The sequence below is a fragment of the Ziziphus jujuba genome, chromosome 9 (assembly GCF_031755915.1).
Source record: "Ziziphus jujuba cultivar Dongzao chromosome 9, ASM3175591v1".
NCBI lineage: Eukaryota > Viridiplantae > Streptophyta > Magnoliopsida > Rosales > Rhamnaceae > Ziziphus > Ziziphus jujuba.
In genome coordinates, this window is record NC_083387.1 from 28,865,558 (window position 1) to 28,885,570 (window position 20,013).

A 20,013-nucleotide genomic window follows, 5' to 3' on the forward strand; every position below is an offset into this window, starting at 1 on the left:
GTACGCTCAGACATTAATTTCTGTTGCCTTCTCTCCGTTCTAGTATTTTACCTTTTCTCACACTCTAAAATGACCGAACAAAAAATTTACTACTCCCCAGGTTCATGTCCCGGGATTGTCCAGTCGTCTATTGGTTTGGTCTGGTCTCCCACATTCGTAGTCAACAGGAGTACTAGAGAAGCATCCGATTGCTTCTTCTGTGACCGTCCCCTCCCCCTCACTTACTTCACTGCCTTCAGTCAATCTTTTTTTACCAACCAATATTTTTTTACTTTGTCAACGTTTTGTACCTTTTTTTTCATTCCCCTCCACAGTGATACCTTTATGCACCTTAGATTAGTAGTCTTATATTCCCTAGACAAAAAGAAATTTAAAAAAAAAAAAAAAAAGAGTTTCCTGTTTTAATTAGTAGGTAATATAGTTGTACAATTTTTATTTATTATATCATATTAATAAGAGTTTTACATGTGTTTAGCATGGCTTTTAAAATTTGAAAACATCTTTTGAAAGCGTTCCAACAATCTCTATAAGAACTTTTAATTAAAATCAGTAAAGTATGAAAATATTAAAGTTTTGAAAAAGTAAAAACAAAAGTTATCCCATATTTCTATTTATATTAGCATTAATAATATGATCAACAATTTAGTTCATTATTAATATGATAATTACTAATTAAATACGATTAATAATGTTTTATTTCAATTAAAAATCTATATGGTAAAAAAAATTATTTTGAATAGATAATTAAATTATCATATAAGATATGGTTCAAACTAACAATAATTATCATAATGAAGTGTTTCGGTAATGGCAAAATTAGTAGAATTCTAAAATTTTCAGAGAAATTTTTTCTTGTTTAAATAATTTTTAAAATGAAAAATTTATGAACCCCAATAGAAAATAGATTTCACAATGTTGAAAAATAAAAAGAAAAGTAAATCCTCCCAAAAAAATATCATTCTAAAATTTTCTGAAAAGTTGATTTCACTTATTTTTTTAATATAATTTTATCTTTTAATTTTAATATATAAATTTATTTAATTATTTATAAGTACTATTTTTTCTATAATTAACCAAATATTATAAAAAAAAATCTCAAAAAAATTCATTTTTTGGAAACTGAATTCCTAAAAATAAAATTTTTTCAATATTTTTTTTGTTTTATCAAACACCTCATAAATGATAAATAACATCTTTTTATTAATAAATGATGGAAATCACATTTTATACATATCAAATAATAGGTTAAAACATTATAATATCAAAATTGTAATACAAAATCTAATATTTCACCAAAAAAACAAAGTACAAAATCTCACAAATTATAAAATTTCTATTTTATGTTGAATTGCCATTCATCTCACAAATTTAAAAGGATAGGTAATGGACCCCATTATGCATATATCAAAATGATATCAAACACATATCAAAATGCATGCACATTTTTGGAACTTTCGATTTTAATATAGTGACTCCTATTAAATCATCAAATAATACACGTGACTTTTCTTGGTTCGAGCACTGGCTCTGCCTCTATTATAACATATATCTATGGATATATATTTTGGAGGTCTCAGTGGTTACAACTGAGACCTCATTACAACTGTGTGTCACAGGAAAAGGTCTCTTAGTGGTTAGAGGTCTCACCTCTCAACCTGCTAGTCCCACTAGCTCGGGCCTCCCAGGTCCAACCAAGATATTGTCCTCTTTGGGGTATTCCAGGCCGTAGCCCCCCTCAAGGTTTTACGTTCACAGGATCTTTCACCCGGAAGGCCTCTTGAAGGGAAAGGTATCCACACGCTTATAAGCCATGCTTCGTTCCCCTTTCCAACCGATGTGGGATGTTACAATCCACCCTCCTTAGGGCCCAGCGTCCTCGCTGGCACACCGATCCGGGTCCGGCTCTGATACCACTGTAACAGCCCAGACCACCCGCATCAAGATGTTGTCCGCTTTGGGTCTGGCCCGTACGGTTTTGCTCTTCCCGACCACCCGCATCAAGATGTTGTCCGCTTTGGGTCCGGCCCGTACGGTTTTGCTCTTCCCGACCCCATTACAACAGTGGATCACAGGAAAAGGCCTCTTAGTGGTTAGAGGTCTCACCTCTCAACCTGCTAGTCGCACTAGCCCGGGCCTTCCAAGCCCAACCAAGATATTGTCCTCTTTGGGGTATTCCAGGTCGTAGCCCGCCTCAAGATTTTACGTTCACAGGATCTTTCACCCGGAAGGCCTCTTGAAGAGAAATATATCCACACGCTTATAAGTCATGCTTCATTCCCCTTTCCAACCGATATGGGATGTTACACTTTATTAATGCTTCTATTTTACCTGTTCCTTGAGGAATCTCTGTAGTCACAAAGTTATTTAACAATTGCAATGATAGCAAATTTGAGAATCCAATAAAAATATGAGAGGGATAATTTGTAATTTCCAACATTACATAAAAATGTAAACACATATAAAAAAATGGGCAACACCAAAAAAAAAAAAAAAAAAAAAGTGATGATGTTACATTGTATCGGCAAATTATGTTTGTTTAGGCCTTGAACCCCTATGGACTTTGCAAGTGTATTTTAGCTCACTTCACATACAAAAGATTCTCATGCTTAGCTATGTGGCTCTTATGACCGAGAAGCAAGATCTCTCCACTCATTGTGCTTCAGCTTTGGTATGTTATTAGTTCTTTTCTCTTTCCTATGCAAGTGTTTTTATATACATTTATATATTTTATGCAACTCATTTCTCTATTTCTATTGGACATTCAGCAAGTTATCACCTATTAGGAGCAGAGAGAGAATCCAAGTTTGCAAAGTACTCTCTCTTTTCCATCTGGCTTTTAATACTGGAATGAAAATACTAAGAGGCTTTAATCATCTGGAAAATATCTTGAAGTATTCTTAAAATGGCAACCCTTTTTCCTGGAAGAATAAAGCATTTCCTCTTGATGGGCAAAACTCTTCTTTGGGTTCTCCTATGCAAGTATGTTCTTAGTTCTTACCAACTCCAAGTTTGAGATATTATTTTGCAATGGAGATGAGTGATGGGTTTGAATCTCCATATTTGATTCAAGAGGCTGGCAGATCATAAACTCTTCTGAAAGTGGTAGCTATAAAATTAAAATACGAAGCTTAATAGTAAAATAAACTAAACATAATATCACTCTATAAAATTTATGCTTTTTGGAAATTTTGTTCATCAAACTAACCACAAGGGCTAACGGATATTCAAACAAATGGGGTAATGCAGAATCAGACAATCTAGATTTTTGTTCTAGAAATCTCGTGTATTTGGTGTTAGGATAGGATATGCATTTTTTTTTTTTTTTGGGGGCATTTTTGAAGGGAAACACTTATAATTCACAGAAGAATTCATAACATGTTCATTGGAATAGAGTATAAAGCCATAATCTGTTTCATTAAATAATGAGCTTGGAATTTCATATTAATATCAATAATTCTTGAAATAAGTTCTAAAAATTTATTTAAAGTTGTATAAATCTGTTTCATTAAATAAGAACACAAAGGTCTCAAAATTTTCAAAAAATTAGAAGTTGTTATATTGTTTGGATAATCTGAAATAAAATTAAAACGTGAGGGGATACTCTGTTTTTTTCATCCCATGATATTTTATCCTACACCTAACAGCTAGAAAATTATTCTATTTGACAGTGACGAAGGGAGCAGAAAGCAGAAAGAATTCCAAAAATCTCAAAAAATTCATTTTTTGGAAATTGAATTCCAAAAAATAAATTTTTGAAAATAAATTTTTTTAAATATTTTTTTGTTTTACCAAACACCTCATAAATGATAAATAATATTTTTTTATTAATAAATTATGGAAATCACATTTTATACATATCAAATAATAGGTTAAAACATTATAATATCAAGATTGTAATACAAAATCTAATATTTCACCAAAAAAACAAAGTACAAAATCTCACAAATTATAAAATTTCTATTTTATGTTGAATTGCCATTCATCTCACAAATTTAAAAGGATAGGTAATGGACCCCATTATGCATATATCAAAATGATATCAAACACATATCAAAATGCATGCACATTTTTGGAACTTTCGATTTTAATATAGTGACTCGTATTAAATCATCAAATAATACACGTGACTTTTCTTGGTTCGAGCACTGGCTCTGCCTCTATTTGATAACATATATATATGTATATATATTTTGGAGGCAACTGGTCTTTACAGTGACCCATCTTTCGCTGCTTTAATGTTTGTAGTAGGCCTGCTACGGTCAGGTACGTTGACGACCCACACGGGGATGGAAAAAAAAATCAAAGGCATGGCTGATATAAAATACAGTACAAAGCCGTACGCATAGGATCTCCAGAAGATCATATTGGCCCACCGATTGCCCGGGACGCGGAGCCGTTTATTTTTTTTTGGAGTATTGCTATAAGTTGATTATTGGTGGTTGTCGTATAGGAAATCATGAATTATTATCCTATAAATTTTTTTATCATATATATATATATATATATATATATATATATATATATATATATATATATATATATATATATATATATATATATATATATGAATCTATTACAATGTAAAATAATAATAACTAGTGATAAATAATATTATTCAATTTTTTAAGCTAACAACGAAGGAGCTGATTCTACGTCATCTGCTACGTGGCAGATATAAGTAATTCTTACGGTGCACGTGGAGGGCAATGGGAAATGTCGCGGCTGTATATAGAATGCGTCTGAAATTGTATGCTCACATTATAACCTTCTTTTCTTACGCTGTAGACGACAAAGTGAGGGGTTGATAAAGTGACGAAGGGTTGATGGAAGATATTTTATAAGCCTTATTAGGAAGCAGGCACATAGACATGAGGGGGAAAAAAAAGGCATGACTTGCGTGGCTGTCAGGAAATTTGTGGAATGTATATACTGCTGTGCACCTATCTCTCACTTTGATAGAAATTATAACTTTTAATTATTATTATTATTATTATTATTATTTTTGACAATGACCAAGAGATTCTTCCACTAATGAATCCAACAATGTCCTAGAAATTGATGACTTTTGCAACTACCAACTAAACAGAACTAAAAGCTAGATTTTAAGGGGAAAAAAATTATTAAATGTGGAAGAAGGTGAGGCTCAGCTCTTTTTGATTTTTACTTTTAAAAAATGATTAATTTTGATTTTTGTTTTTGGTCGGAGGCTCAAATCCCTTTTACTGCAGCAAAACCAAGCATCTACGTAGCATGCATGGTTGCCTTGTCAAATGCCAAATGCCAATTATATCGGCGACAGCTTCAGTTTTTTGCATTAAAAACGCACACACATTTCCTTATTAGGCGGCAAGTTTAAAGGATCTCATTTTCAACTGTTATTTGTTTTTTTTTTTTTTTTTTATTTTGGTAGGTTTTTGGCATCGATAAATTTTTTATTTGTATTTTATATTTCATATTTAATATCTATATTCTTTGAGATTTTGTTTTTTTTACAATAATACCCCCTTAATTTGATGGTGCTAAATCTGTAAAAGAAACCTATTTTAGAGGACATTGCTATTAAAAAACTGCAAATTCAAAAGCATAGATAACAAATACAAAATATAGTGCATAAATTGCAAATCTATGTAAAGTTTAAGGGGCAACAATCTCGATTTTTTTTTTTTTTTGGGGACTATTTTTACCATTAAGTTGGTTTTCCTTTGTTTGCATTATTATTATTATTATTATTATTATTATTTTTTTTTTACTTTAATGGAGTATTTGATAAGAGGAAAAGTAGTTGAAAAAAACTGAATTTTGGGAATCAGTTTCTGGAATTCAGTTTTTTTGAAAATGATTTTCCTGTTATTTTTTTTAAAGTGTTTGGTTAGTTATGGAAATCCTAATACAATCTTTATCTTTTTCCTTTAACATTGTTTAGATAATACGAGGAAAACAAGAAGGAAAATAATGTAAATTATTAAAATCCCCTCAAAGTTACATATGTATAAATTATATTATTCTTTTTTATTGTAATTATATTTTAAGGTATATAATTTCTTTCAACTAAAATATATAAATAATATTTTTTATAATTAATCTTAATTACAACTGATATTATGACACCTCATAAATTATATTTCAAAATAAAAAATAAAAACAAATACCCTAATATCAAAAAATAATAAATAAATAAATATATTGTTGTAAATTATATAATGCCAACAATATGAATAATTAAAATGAAGTAAAAATTATAAAATAATATGTATCAATGATTAAATCATTAAAGCATATATGAGTTTGACAAAAAATATATATATATATATAAATATGAGTCAACTTAATAAATCCTATAAATTAAAATTGCCTAAGTTAGTGAACTATAAAAAAAAAGAAAAAAAAAAAAAGAAGAAAACATAAGACATTAATAGCCTATGAAGTTGCCGATATTTGGGCAATCATGTTGAAATGCAACTCTTCTGGACAAGTTAAGAACATGTTGACATAAGATGGATCCTTCATAATAACTCGTGCTGCATCCAATTTCTGTTGAAGAGTTAATTCTTCCATATTATGTACAATTGTAGCCACCTTTGCTAAAGGATATGAATCTTGGTTGAGAGACACAGTAACAACTTTCATATAATCTTTTGAAATTTCAACAAGAGAAGAAATTGAAGAGGCAATTTCACGTACACTTGAAGATATCTCTTGAGAAGATTTTTTCCTTTTGTATGATCTTTGAATATTCGTAGATGTTGAAGGATTTTGAGTAGGAATAGTTGGATTTAAAGAATCTTGTATTGCATTAAAATTATATTGCATATCTTTAAATATAAGATCTTCCATTGTATCTTCTAAACCATCATTAACCTCCATTGCCGATGTAGTTTCAATTTGTTCCTCTGCATCTGCTAATGAATAAGATTCTGCTCCTGTTGCTCGATCTTTTGCATATATATTAGCTAATGAATCATAGTGTACAAAAAGTTTCATAAACCAACATTTCACTGTCGGATGAGTCTACAATGCATAAATAAAAAGAAAATAAAAAATTAATATATAAAATTTTGAACTATTAAATAAATAAAAATAATAATGAAATTAACTTTCACCATTTGCCATTGATCAAATACAGCTTTCTCACAAACTACCCATTTGTTTGTGTCACACCAAGTAAATCCACTACCTTATGTTAACATCTCATGAATAGCCATACATTGTGTCTTGAGGGTTTTGACATGTGATTTAATATGTGGGTCTGCCTCAATTTGACAATCTGGCAATTTTGTGTTCAACATTTTTTCAAGCTCAATAAGATAATCATTCTTAAATCCAGTGTCAGCTTTCCATTTCCTATTTAAACTTAACTCAACCAAGCATTCCACAAGTGTAGCATTTTGATGAGCATTCCAAGTGAAATTGGTTTTGGCCCTTTTAGATCGCATACATGAACTGGAAGTTGAATCATTTGCATCCATCCTAAACAAATACAAATATGACAAAAAATATTTAAATATAGAATCAATAAAATAATATCATTTAAAATACTACATGTTGCTAATAAACAATACATAGCAAATTCTTCAAACATAAAGTAAATATATGCTAGTGAGTCATGCCCCGCCACTCATGCCACATTTATGTTGCTAAATTTGACCTAAATGTTTGACTTGAATCTGATGCATCTATAAATTCGATAGCCCCGCCTTGTACTTAAACCCATTCTCTTTCTAAACCATCTAATTGAAACTCATAAGGATTAGTTGACATCTCTTGCCTAATAAAATTATGTAAAAGAGCACAAGCCATAATTATCCTATTTTGAGTCTTCACAGGAATAAAAACTTGGGCTTCTAAGTATTCCCCAACGCATCTTTAATAACCCAAAATATCTTTCAATAACATTTCGAGCACTTGAATGCTTCATGTTAAAAAATTCCTCTTTGGTGGTAGGTTGATAACCATCTTTCCAATCATTTAGATGGTATCTTTGTCCTCTATGTGGAGTAAGAAATTCTTCACTATTTGGATATCAAGCATCAACAGCATAATAATAACCTATAAAAAATATATAAATTCTATTAGCAAAACAAAACAAAAAAAAAAAAATATATATATATATATATATATATTTGAAGTACTATTAAATATTTTACTAAAGAAACATACCATGTGGGACTCTTAACCCATTTCTTCTAGTAACTGCATCTCTAAGTATCTTAGAATATGTACTGGAACATTCCCAGTCAGGTTGTATATATATGAATTGCATGTTGTGAGAGCACACTCCAAGGATAGGCACATGTAATTTGATATATGTTCCATCTAGACCCTAAGCAGTTCTACAAGTAAAAAAAACAAAATAATTTAAATAATTTTTCTTCATATTTTAATAAATAATAATAATAATAAAAAGTTAATGAATCTATACCTTGAACCACTTCCATTTGTTGTCAGTTGAGTTTTCAATCATTGCTTCAGGTTTTTTGAGCAATTATTTGTGTAGTCGTATGATGCTATCTAATATACTATTAAAGTGTCTACTAATTGTCTCATCCAAACGTATAAATCTATTTTTTATTCCCTTATTTTTGGCATGATTAGCAAGTATATATAAAAACATTGCAACCATCTCATCTACATTTATATTTTTAGTGTCACGAACCTTTCCAATTGTTCTAAGTATATAACATAATTTTTGGAAAGTGCATCTATCCATGCGAAGTTGTTATTTACATGTCAAATCATCCTCGTACACTATTTTATACAAATTGTTAATACGAAAAGAAGAATGCCATAATGAAAATGATTTCCTAAAATGCTTAATATTATAGGATTCAAGTAGTACAATCATAATATTACAAAGTATTATAACAAGATCAAATAAAAATCTAGACCCTCTACTATTAAAATTATTTTTTTTCTCTTCGATACCATCAATCTTGTCATGTTTAAAATGTACTGTCATAATACAAAAAATATATTTAATTACACATAATTCTAGCACAGATTGAAAATAAAAATAAAACAAATAAAAAAAACACACAAAAGAAGAAACATAAGAACCAGTCGTAAAAGAAACCAGATTGACATACACGCCGTTCAATAAACAATAAAAAATTATTCTTTATTTTTTATTATTATTATTATTTTTTTTGGGGAGTGGAAAGGAAAAGGGATGGAGGAGATCACGTTGGAGACTTCTTCTGTTCCATTTAATGATGGATAAAAAAATCTTTTTTTCTTTTTTTTTTCATTTTATGGAGAGAGTGGGGAAAAAGAAGGGGTGGAAGAGTGGGGACAAGAAGGGGCTTTGTTCAAGTTAAATTGCATACATCTTCTTTCTATCATGAACACATAAAAATTCCTTCTTTTTTTTTTGTTTTTTTGTTTTTTTTCTGTTTTTTAGAGCGTAGGGAAAAGGGAAGGGGGCGGAAGAGTGGGGGAAAAAAGGAGGGGGTGCTGTTCATGGTCTTCTACCATGGACATATTAACAGTACCATTATTATATAAAAAATATTAAAATATAAATTATATAAAAAATATTAAAATATAAAAAATAATTAATTTACTTTAAAATGATGTTGAGTATACTGATATTGAATCTTTTGTAGGGATCAAGATGAAAAAGAAAAAAAAAAAGAATGGTAGGTTTTTTGTTTTTTTCTTAAATAAAGAATGATAGGGTTTAAGAGAAGAAAATAAGACTGAAAAGTAATTAAATAAATTTATGTATTAAAATTAAAAGATAAAATTATATTTAAAAATATATATAAAATCAAATTTTTAGAAAATTTCAGAATGATACCTCTTCGTAAGGATCCATTTTCTACCTCAGTTTCTTATATTGTGAGATTTAGTTTCTTCTGGGGCTCACAAATTCCTCCTTTGATCCACTTTCCACTTTAGTTTCCCATATTGTGAGATTTAGTTTCTTCTGGGGCTCATAAATTCCTCTTTTGAAAAACTATCCAAGCCAAAGAAAATTTCACTTTTCTAAAAAAAGTTAAAATTCTACTAACTTTATCATTACCCAAACACCCCATAATAAAAACTTTTTTACATGTGTATTGAGTTAGACAAAATGAAATATATCATAATGATACTACAATCTTTTGTTTATTATTTTTCTTTTTGCAGTTATGCTTCTGTTATCTCTTATAATTATTTGTTGGATTGATATATATTAAACTATATTTTTATTAAATTACAACAATTAAAACACTCTTTATTTTTTGTTTTCTAATTTCCTCTTGTATTGATAATGGTAGTAAGGTTCACCGTATACAAAAAATGGAATGGGTGAGTGGACTCCCATGGCAAAAATTGAAACAAACCCATAATGCGAAAAAATAAGTAATAGACATTTTAAAAAATATCCTATTTGTATTTCTTATTTTTTATTTTTTTAAATTATAAAACATTAAATAGGACAGGGTTGGTGTCTCCAAATATGCAACAATTGGACCGTATGATTCGATCCAGAATCCATTGCAATAATGGAGCAAACAAATAAATTAATTAATTAATAACAGAAATTAAAAAAAAATGAATAGTATGTGAAAAAGGCTAAAACTGTATTTAGGAGTGATGTGAAGGAAATAGACATGGAAGTTTTTTGGTGGGTTTTATTAAATGATATACATGGGATGGGATGAGATGTTCATATGAACCTCTTTAATGCGCTCGTGGAACAAATTTGGAACATTTGACCATCTACTACATCTCTCCCCGCTCTCTTCGGGTTCCTCTCCGATTTGTACAGACATGCTTCATGCCTGCTTAATTTAATTCCCCATTTTTTTTTATATGAATTTAACTTCCATTTTGCCTTTTTTTAGCATTTAGTTTGTTTGTATAGTTGAAAAAAAAAATTAGAAAAAAAAGGGATTAAAACTATTGGCTCATTACTATCTAAATGTTTAAATAAACTTATTCATACCAATTTATTATAATATTATATGATATAATCATCCAAAATGTTAAAAATCATTCACCATCTAGACTATTTAAATGAACTTTATTCATACCTGTTTACTATAATAATATATGATATAATCATTTTATATACTGAAATCCAAAACAATACAACTGCATATAAAAGAGGGTAAAAAATTAGTATATGAACAATATTATCAATAAATGCATATAAGTTGACTACTTTTTTTTTTTTTTTTCGGTTTTTTCCCTAACTTCACTCAATTTGGCTTTTACAGAGTTTGACGTGAGCATGCCATTGTGGTATGAAGCTTTTGTACTTTCAAATATTGTTTGCAAACGGCAAATGAATTATTTGTTGATTTCCTATTTATTTTTAACTTTTTATTCAATAAAAGATTTCTGGTTTTTTTTTTTTTTTTTTTTTTTGGGTTGTCACTGGATGAGATTTGAACCGAACAATTTTACTGAGGTAGTCCCTATAATATATATCTTGTTTTGCATAGTATTTAAATTTTGAATCGAAAATATTAAAGTCAATTTTTTTTCTTTTGGGTAAAATATTAAAGTTATTTTGTTCAAACTATTTCCAAGGGTTTTAACTTGTGAATTCAATTAGACTTCGATACAGTGTTGGCCCAGTGTCCTCCGTGAGAGGCAAAGGTTTTATTCAAGCTGTCTTCGGCTATTAGAACAAAATTGCATACCACCCTTTGTACCTTTACTTGTTTACCAATTCAAGATATTTTTTCTTCCCTAATAAACAAACCGAAAAATTCAATTGGTATTTGGTAGAGCCTAACCACCTTATGAAATCAGCCTCAAATTAAAGCTAAATTGGTTAAAAACCATGGATATATATATATATATACATTTTCTTTTTCATTTTCAGAGTTTATTAGCCCCAGCATAACCAAAACCCAATCATTAGAATTTAAGTTGGATTCCCCCCAAGGTTTTCTGCCCAAATGTGTGTGTGTGTGTTTTTTTTTTTTTTTTTTTTTTTGTTCGTAGGACCAATTTGTTATGCATCTTCATTTTGCCTACAAACACAAGCAAAATTTTCTTCGCCTTTTGTGGATCTCAAATCAATTTCCCCATCTTTCCCATACTCAATTTGCAACTTCGGTTTTTTTTTTTTTTTTTTTTTTTTTTTCAACCAAGACAAATTTGTAATCCTTATCCAAATGGCATCCCATAAGTGGTTCATTTTCTCCATCTCTAGCTCCTCTTGGAAGTAAGAGTTGTTTTGAAGGCATATTTGTCTCCATTTAAACATGAACTAACTCAAATTCAAATTTTTTGCTTGTCCCTCAAAGTTCCCAAACCCAAGGATATTTGATTTATGTCTAATGGAATAATTAATAATTAGGAACATCTATTTCTTTCCTTAGATTGTATTCCCTTTCTTTTTGAGCCATTTGGTTTTACTTTAATGAGAAAAAAGGGAAACATGAATGCAGCACTCAAATGTAATTTTGGTCCTTGACATAAGGGATGATTGAAGGAGCCAAAAATTGTTAATTATCAAAGCATGGAGAACATCAAAAGGGCTTGGCTTTGGGAAACCTATGTTTGATAAAGAGACTATGCAGTCCCTAAACAATTCCTTTGGTGGGGTTTGATTTTGTTCATATGAAACAATAGCTTTTTCATATATAAATAATCATTCAATAAATCTTAAAGTGTAAATTTTAATTATATTTTGTGCTTATTTTATTTTATTTTTTAAATTTTTTTTTCTCAAATATTATTGACAATTAATCTATACTTTATATGCAAAATTTGCACTTATATTCCCAAACTATAAATATCATTAGGAGTTTAGCAATGATGATGACAAGAATGATAAACATCCCAATGACAAGACAATTTGTTGTGTTAAGTTTTGGTATTTTTTATTGCACTGAGAATAAAAAATAAATAATTATGTTTGTTAGTTTTTGGTGACAATTATTACCAATGTTATAGTAATTGTAAGCATGGATACAAAAATAATAATCAACCATTTAAAAATTAACTATTCAATAAAACGGTTATACACATTAATCTGTAATTATAATAATTACTGATAAAAATCGACCATAATATAGTACTTTTGTGTAAGTAAAAATCTTATTGTCTAAACTTATAATTTTCATACTTGACTTTTATTTTCTAAGTAATAGATATATTGTCAATCTCTCTTACAACATATAACATGCAATCGTTTATTTTGCCTTCTTTTAGATAAAAATATGATTAATATTATAAAAAATCTATTAACTTATTATAACTGACCTAAAAATAATTGAACGAAAATAGAGTGAAAAAATAAGATGGGTGTATAAAGTTGTTCAGGATGTTGTATACAAAAGCTATCGATAACTTTGATAGCAAATGAAGGCCCAAGCCAGCTTACCCGGTCCGGTCTTTTTTCCCTTCTGCACAAGTAACAATCAAATACTCCTTGGTTTTGCGGACCAAAAAATAAAAATAAAAAAAATAAAATAAAAAAATAGTCGCAGAATTTGAAGAAGATCGACTGATAGAGCACAGCAAGCCAAGAGCACACAGAAAATGGCCTCTGCCAAAACACAAGATGAGTCAAGTAATCCTTTTTCTCTCAGAAACTCCGAAAAAAAGTATTGGTTTTGGAACAATTAAACATTGCAAAATTATGGAGAAAAATTCTTCATCTTTTGAATATCAATTCTGAGAACATTCAAATGCATGATAGTTTTGAAAACCACTCACAATATATTGCATTTAAGGAAATTTTCAGTGAAACTAGGGTGCTTTTTTTCTTTTTGTTTTCTTAAATTCAAATTTCGTACAGAGTTTCGGCTATATATATATATACATATATTTATTTATTTATTTATTCGTCATTTTTCAGGTTCTGCTGAAAGAGTAGCTGTTGTTGGTGCCGGTGTTAGGTAATGCTGGTTACTTTTGGGCATTTTAGCTTTTGCTGGGTTTAAATAATAAAAGTGTTCTGAATTATATGTGTGTCAAACACTTTGTTTGATCTCCATCAACTTTGTAAATTATCCTGGTGCTTTTTCTAAGTGATATTATTTGTGTGCGTGTGTGTGTATTTTTCTTCCTTTTTTTTTTTTGTTTGTTTTTTTTTTTTTTTTGGTTAAAAAAATGGACTGAAAATACCCATCTGCTATGTAAATGTCAATATTAAATATATATATACAAAGTAATAATATTTTTAAAAAATTGTTGCGTATTAAAAGAATTTGAAACTTTACATATCTTGATTTGCTCCTATTGTGTTCAAATTCAATGTTGTAGATTCTCTTTAGTTAACCCCAGTAGTTGTCTGTTTAATATGCTTATAACATGCTTAGTTGCTTGTTTCCCGTCAAATTTCTGATTGAAATTGTTGAACGTGTCATGCTATTGAAAAATATTGTTTTTTCGCATTATTATTTATTTTGTTATTCGGATAGTTGGTGTTTATCTTTCCAAAAATTTTCTGACTTTATTTTTTGGTGGTTAAGCAGGCTCGCAGCAGCCTACAAATTGAAATCGCATGGTTTGAATGTCTCGGTGTTTGAAGCTGAGGGAAGTTGAGAAGTGTTTCTCATGATGGTCTAATTTGGGATGAAGGAGCCAATACAATGGTAAATGTTGACGGTAAATATATCGTGAAAGGACCTACAAGTTAAATTCATTCTGGGTACCATGTATCTTTTATTGTGATCTTTAAACTATTGCAGTGGTGCCTATGCTGATATTAAAAGTTGTGCCTTTTCCCGACTCAGAGTGAAATAGAAGTCCAAAATCTGCTTGATGATTCTTGGACTTAGAGAAAAACAGCAATTTGTAAGGATTTATTCTTTTTTTATCTGGAAATATGAAAGATTGGAGATGTGGCTTGAGTCTCATCAGCCAGAGAGTGGGATTGTATCATTAGCTTATTTCACTCTAACTGGACTGCTAGATGGTGAACTATAAGCAATATGTTTTTTTACTGCGTGTTGGTTTACAAGTTTATGCAGGCCAGTCTTTGTTATCTTGTAGTACTTCCATGAATTAATTAGTTTTTTTCTCCTTTTGTTACAGCCAATTTCACAGAATAAACGGTATATCGTAAGAGATGGATCACCAGTGCTGGTATGTCCTTTAGCTGCTGTTATATTAGTAATTGAGTTTGCATTTTCTACCATTAATTTAGACGCTAAAATAGTTTCTGGTTTTTATGTTTGATTTCCTTGCTGTCTATGTCTGACTGTGACTTCTGCCTATTTTCAAATTTTCACTTTAGATACCTACAAATGCGCTTGCATCGATCAAGAGCAACATTCTTTCCACAAAATCCAAGGTTGTTCTTCATATATCAGGGCATTATGGCTATTATACTTTTCAGTGTTCTTTCATTATATTTTGTTGTTTTCTTAATTTTGTTTTATAATTTTTTTTTTTATACCTTGTGAATATTATCCAAATGGACTTCATTTCTGTGTTTGCAGTTTCAGATCATTCTGGAGCCATTTTTGTGGAAGAAAAGGAGCTCCTCAGATGCACTTTTGATTTTTCTCTTTCTGTTATTTGTTGAAAACTTGATTTCCTTAACTTGCTAGCTTTCTACTTGATTTTATGCAGCGTGGGTGGGTTCTTTCAACGTTATTTTGGGAAAGAGGTTTGAACAGCTTCAGATTAGCTTGACCATAAAAATATGCATGCTAATTTTTTGGATGTTTCTGATGACTTGATTATGCACATCTATGGGCAAAATCGTTGGAATTTTTGATGACAAAGTACCTGCCCTTTTATTCTCACTGTATTATCATCTCTGTTGACATGTTGTTGTTATTAATATTATTCTTCATGTGTAAGGTTGTTGATTATCTCATTGACCCTTTTGTTGAGGGCACAAGCACTGGAGATCCTGAATATCTCTCTGTGAGTAATTTTTCAATCTTTGGATGTTAAATTTAAACTTAGTTGTAAGCAACTGTTTTTCAGTTCATCAATGTTAACTGACACTGGCAATGGTACCTTATGCTTATGCATACGTCTTTTCTTTTCATCTGGTTGAGGTTGAGATGAATGAAAACCTAAATTATGCTTTGACAAACTGTTACGTTAGCTATGGAAAGTGTCAAGGCACTTTGGTGCTAATTTTTATCTTTGTATGTCCTGCAATAATTTATTTTTATTTTTTATGTGTTACCATCTTTTGTAACAGATGCGTTATTCTTTTCCGGATTTATGGAATCTAGAGGAAAGGTATGTTACCAAAGTTTCCTTTTCACGTTTGTGCTTTTCCTTTCTACATACAAAATATTGTATTGTTACGTCCCTCAATTTCTTGCATGTTGTTCTATTGTCATTGAATAGGGTGTTGCTAGTGTCAGTTGTTCTGTCCAAAATTTACCCTTTTTCCAATCCTACGTTTAGAATATCATGGACAAAATAGCAGTGTTTCCTGTATTAGCTTATTGGAAGATCAGGACTGAAACATTATGTTTCATTTAACTTCAATATCTTTTTATTTATCTCAACTAGTTGTGCGTTGTGAACATATTTGGTGTTGCTGAAATGTTAAAGGTCAGCAGCAACTCTTGTAAAGCTTTTGTTGCTGCATTATTAGTTGTCTTTATTCGATAAATTTTCAGCAGTTTGAACCCCTTAAATCTCTTAACATTTCTCACGTTCAATAATAAGTCATTTGGTATTTCTCATAGGTTTCCTTTTGTTTAAAACTTACATGACTGCCACTTTCATTATCTCTGTTCCTCACTAATTCCTGCTTGTAACCACTTTATATATTTATAATAGAGAAGGAAATTTGTTTTCTCCTACAATTGCTGCTATTTGTGGTGGTGTAATTAACAGTGAATGAGCTGTGAGCTGTTCTAGTTTTCTATGTGTAGCCCATTGATGGTTGTGTCATAATTGGCGGTAGTTGATAATTTCCAAATCATCTACTCTTTCAGGTTCGGTTCTTTTATTGCTGGGGCAATTCAATCGAAGTTATCTTCCAGAAAGGAGAAAAGTGGAGAAAAAAAGGGTTCCTTGAAAAAAAACAAAGCATCAATGTGGTTCATTTTCTTTCAAGGGTGGAATGCAGGTATCCGGTTTTAGGTTATAATTGTTCCTCACTATGTAATGTGCTCCTTTTATTTGTTGAATATGGATATATTTTTCCATTTTGATGTTAATTACTTGCTGTTTTTGTTATCCTTGTTTTCTGGTCTATCTTTTGCAGACACTTGCTGATACATTGAGCAAAGAAATTGGTGTGGATGAGATTAAGTTAAACTCGAAGGTTTTATCATTATCTTATTGTCCTGATGGGAAGTCTGCAAGGGAAAACTGGTCAGTTTCTTTTGCTGCAAAACATGTCAACCACTCACAAGCTTTATCTGTTGACGCTGTAATCGTGACGGTTAGTATGATTTGTCCTAGTCAACTTGCTAAATAATATGGATCAATCTCTTAACATGCCTGCTGTTCAACAGATTCTGAATTCATTAAAAGAAAATGAGACAAGAAAGAAAGAAAGTACCAGCTAGACTATCTTATCTCTCTTCCATAATCAATTAGGATATAAAGAAAGAAGTAATCTTTTGGAGCAGGTTTGCCCCGCGACACTTCAATCTGTTCAGAAATTTGGAATACTCCTGGACACACAATTGTAAATTTCCTAACATGTATCATTTACATTTGTTGGATTGCATAGTGCATACCCTTTGTCACTTAGTAAATTGTAAATACCATCCTTGCTATATTTTTGATTTACTGGTTACAATTGTGAAGGAAACTTGTATTAATTTGGATGAATTTGTCTACCAGAGGCTCCACTATGTAATGTCAAAGAAATGAAGATTGCGAAAAGAGGAAACCCCTTCTGACTCAATTTTCTTCCTGAGGTACTATTATTTTATTTCACCTGAATATCTATGGCATTTCTTATATACTGATTTTTGCATACTATATAAATTTTCCTTTGTGTCTATGGTTGGAATGCTATGACAATATTACATTGTAATGTTTTTATAAGGTGTCACATCCTTTAGTCCTTATACCTTTATGAACTTTGGAAGTGAGCCTTGTATGGTTGTTAAAAAATTCAACTCACAAACGAAGGATTTTTGTGTGTGGATAATTTCTCAATTTATACTAAGCCTAAAGCATTATTGTTTGTCCATGTTGCAGTTGAGTTATATGCCACTATCAGTTATAATCACCACCTTCAAGAAGGAGAATGTTAAGAGACCCCTTGAGGGATTTGGAGTTCTTGTTCCGTCTAAAGAGCAGAATAATGGCTTGAAGAACCTTGGTAATGCTTGCTATCACCTTTATGATGGAAAAACTTGTTTAATATTACGTATATACTCTACTCATTCTGCTGCACTGGTACTCTCTTTTCCTCCATGATGTTTCCGGATTGTGCACCTAATGACCTATACCTCTATACAACCTTTGTTGGGGGAAGTCGAAACAAGGAACTAGCTAATTCTTCAACGTATGGAAGCTCCAATGCTTTTTGCTTTGATTAAGCTTTTATTAGTAGTTATTTTCTCTAACCTATTAAAATTGTCAGGTTCTATATTTACATGTCTTATGCAACTCATTTCTTTACTTCTAATTGCTATTGATATAGTGATGAGTTGAAGCAAGTTGTCATCTCTGACCTTAGGCAGTTATTAGGAGCAGAGGGAGAACCCAAGTTTGTGAAGTGCTTTCTCTTTCCCTTCTGGCTATTAATACTGGAAACAAATACATTAGAAGCGATATATCTAGAATATTTGAATAGTTATCGTTTGAAGTATATGAATGCAGTCATTTTTATTGGAAGAAAGCATTTCCTCTGTACGGGTATAATTATGATTCAGTGATAGCAGGAATCGAGAAAATGGAGAAAAACCTTCCTGGGTTCTTCTATGCAGGTACGTTCTTACCGACTTAACGTATGGGATATATTCTTGTAATGGCCATGAGTGGTAGTTTTTAAATCTTTAGATCTAAGGGTTGGTAGATCATTTAACTAAGAATATAATAAAATTTCAAAGAACTTCGGCTAAAAGTATCCTGTTTGGCATATCAACAGCCAACCAAAGGGGTGGACTGCCTGTTGGCAAAGCAATAGCATCCGAGTGCAAGGCAGCTGAACTTGTAATCTCATATTTGGAATCTTCTTCAGACGGCAAGTAACTTGGGGAAGGAGCCTTTGTGCAGAGGTAACCAGTGCTCCTACTTATCTTGTATCATGTCTCGTAGTTACTCTCCTTTTATTATTATTATTATTCTAAAGAAAAAAGTATATTTATTCTGGTTGGTTTGTTGGACTTGAGGAGGGATGTAGAATAGATTTATACCAGAAAAATCTAAAATGTTCATCTTTCTAGAAGAGTAAGCTAAAAAATCAAAATTTTTAGAGAAAATAAAATCAGAAACTGTTCTCTACTGAAAGTGGTGGCAAAAATACGAAGCTTAATACTAATAGAAAAAACTGGAACTAACTAATAAATCTTTTATAAACTTAATGCTTTTATGGAATTTGTTTATCCAACAAACAAGGAATTGTAGAATCAACCAATATGGCTATTGTTCAAGTAGCGTCGACTATTTTGTGTTAGGATAGTGTGATAAATATATATATTTGAAGGCATAAAAACTTTTATTGCAGAAATAACTAGTGCTCCTATTTTGTGTGAAGGCAGAATATTGTTAATAGGTTTGACAACATTTTATATATTGTACCTTTTTTACACTTAATCCGAGAATAATATAATTCATCTCCTTTTTATTTAACTACAATTATAAGTTTTCAGAACAAAGATAATGAATAACTACATTATTCAGCACCTTTTAGATGCTTTATATTGGTCAGAATAATATTTCTTCTGTTCACAATCTGTATCTTTTAATAGGCCAAAATGCTGGACTTCTTGTAAAATTTATATTTTGTCAAGCTAAGGCTTTTAAAAAGAGTACGCCCCTGCTTTGGGTTAGTAATTATATGCACTTTTCTCGTTGCCAATACAGGATGGTATCCGTTTGATCAAGTTTACAAATCATTTATTCAATACACATAAACGGAAATGCAAAGATACAAGCTAGTTCATATGCAATTAAGATTAG

The 20,013-nt window shown here is 30.5% G+C and overlaps 1 protein-coding gene and 1 pseudogene across 24 annotated transcripts in view; one reads left to right on the top strand and one right to left on the bottom strand.

Annotated features, from left to right (window-relative positions):
• LOC107435782 (uncharacterized) overlaps positions 1-20,013 on the bottom strand; it is a 191,159-nt gene that overhangs the window by 79,522 nt on the left and 91,624 nt on the right. The gene's annotated exons all lie outside the window — the stretch shown is intronic.
• LOC132799454 (protoporphyrinogen oxidase 2-like) lies at positions 14,548-19,201 on the top strand (annotated as a pseudogene).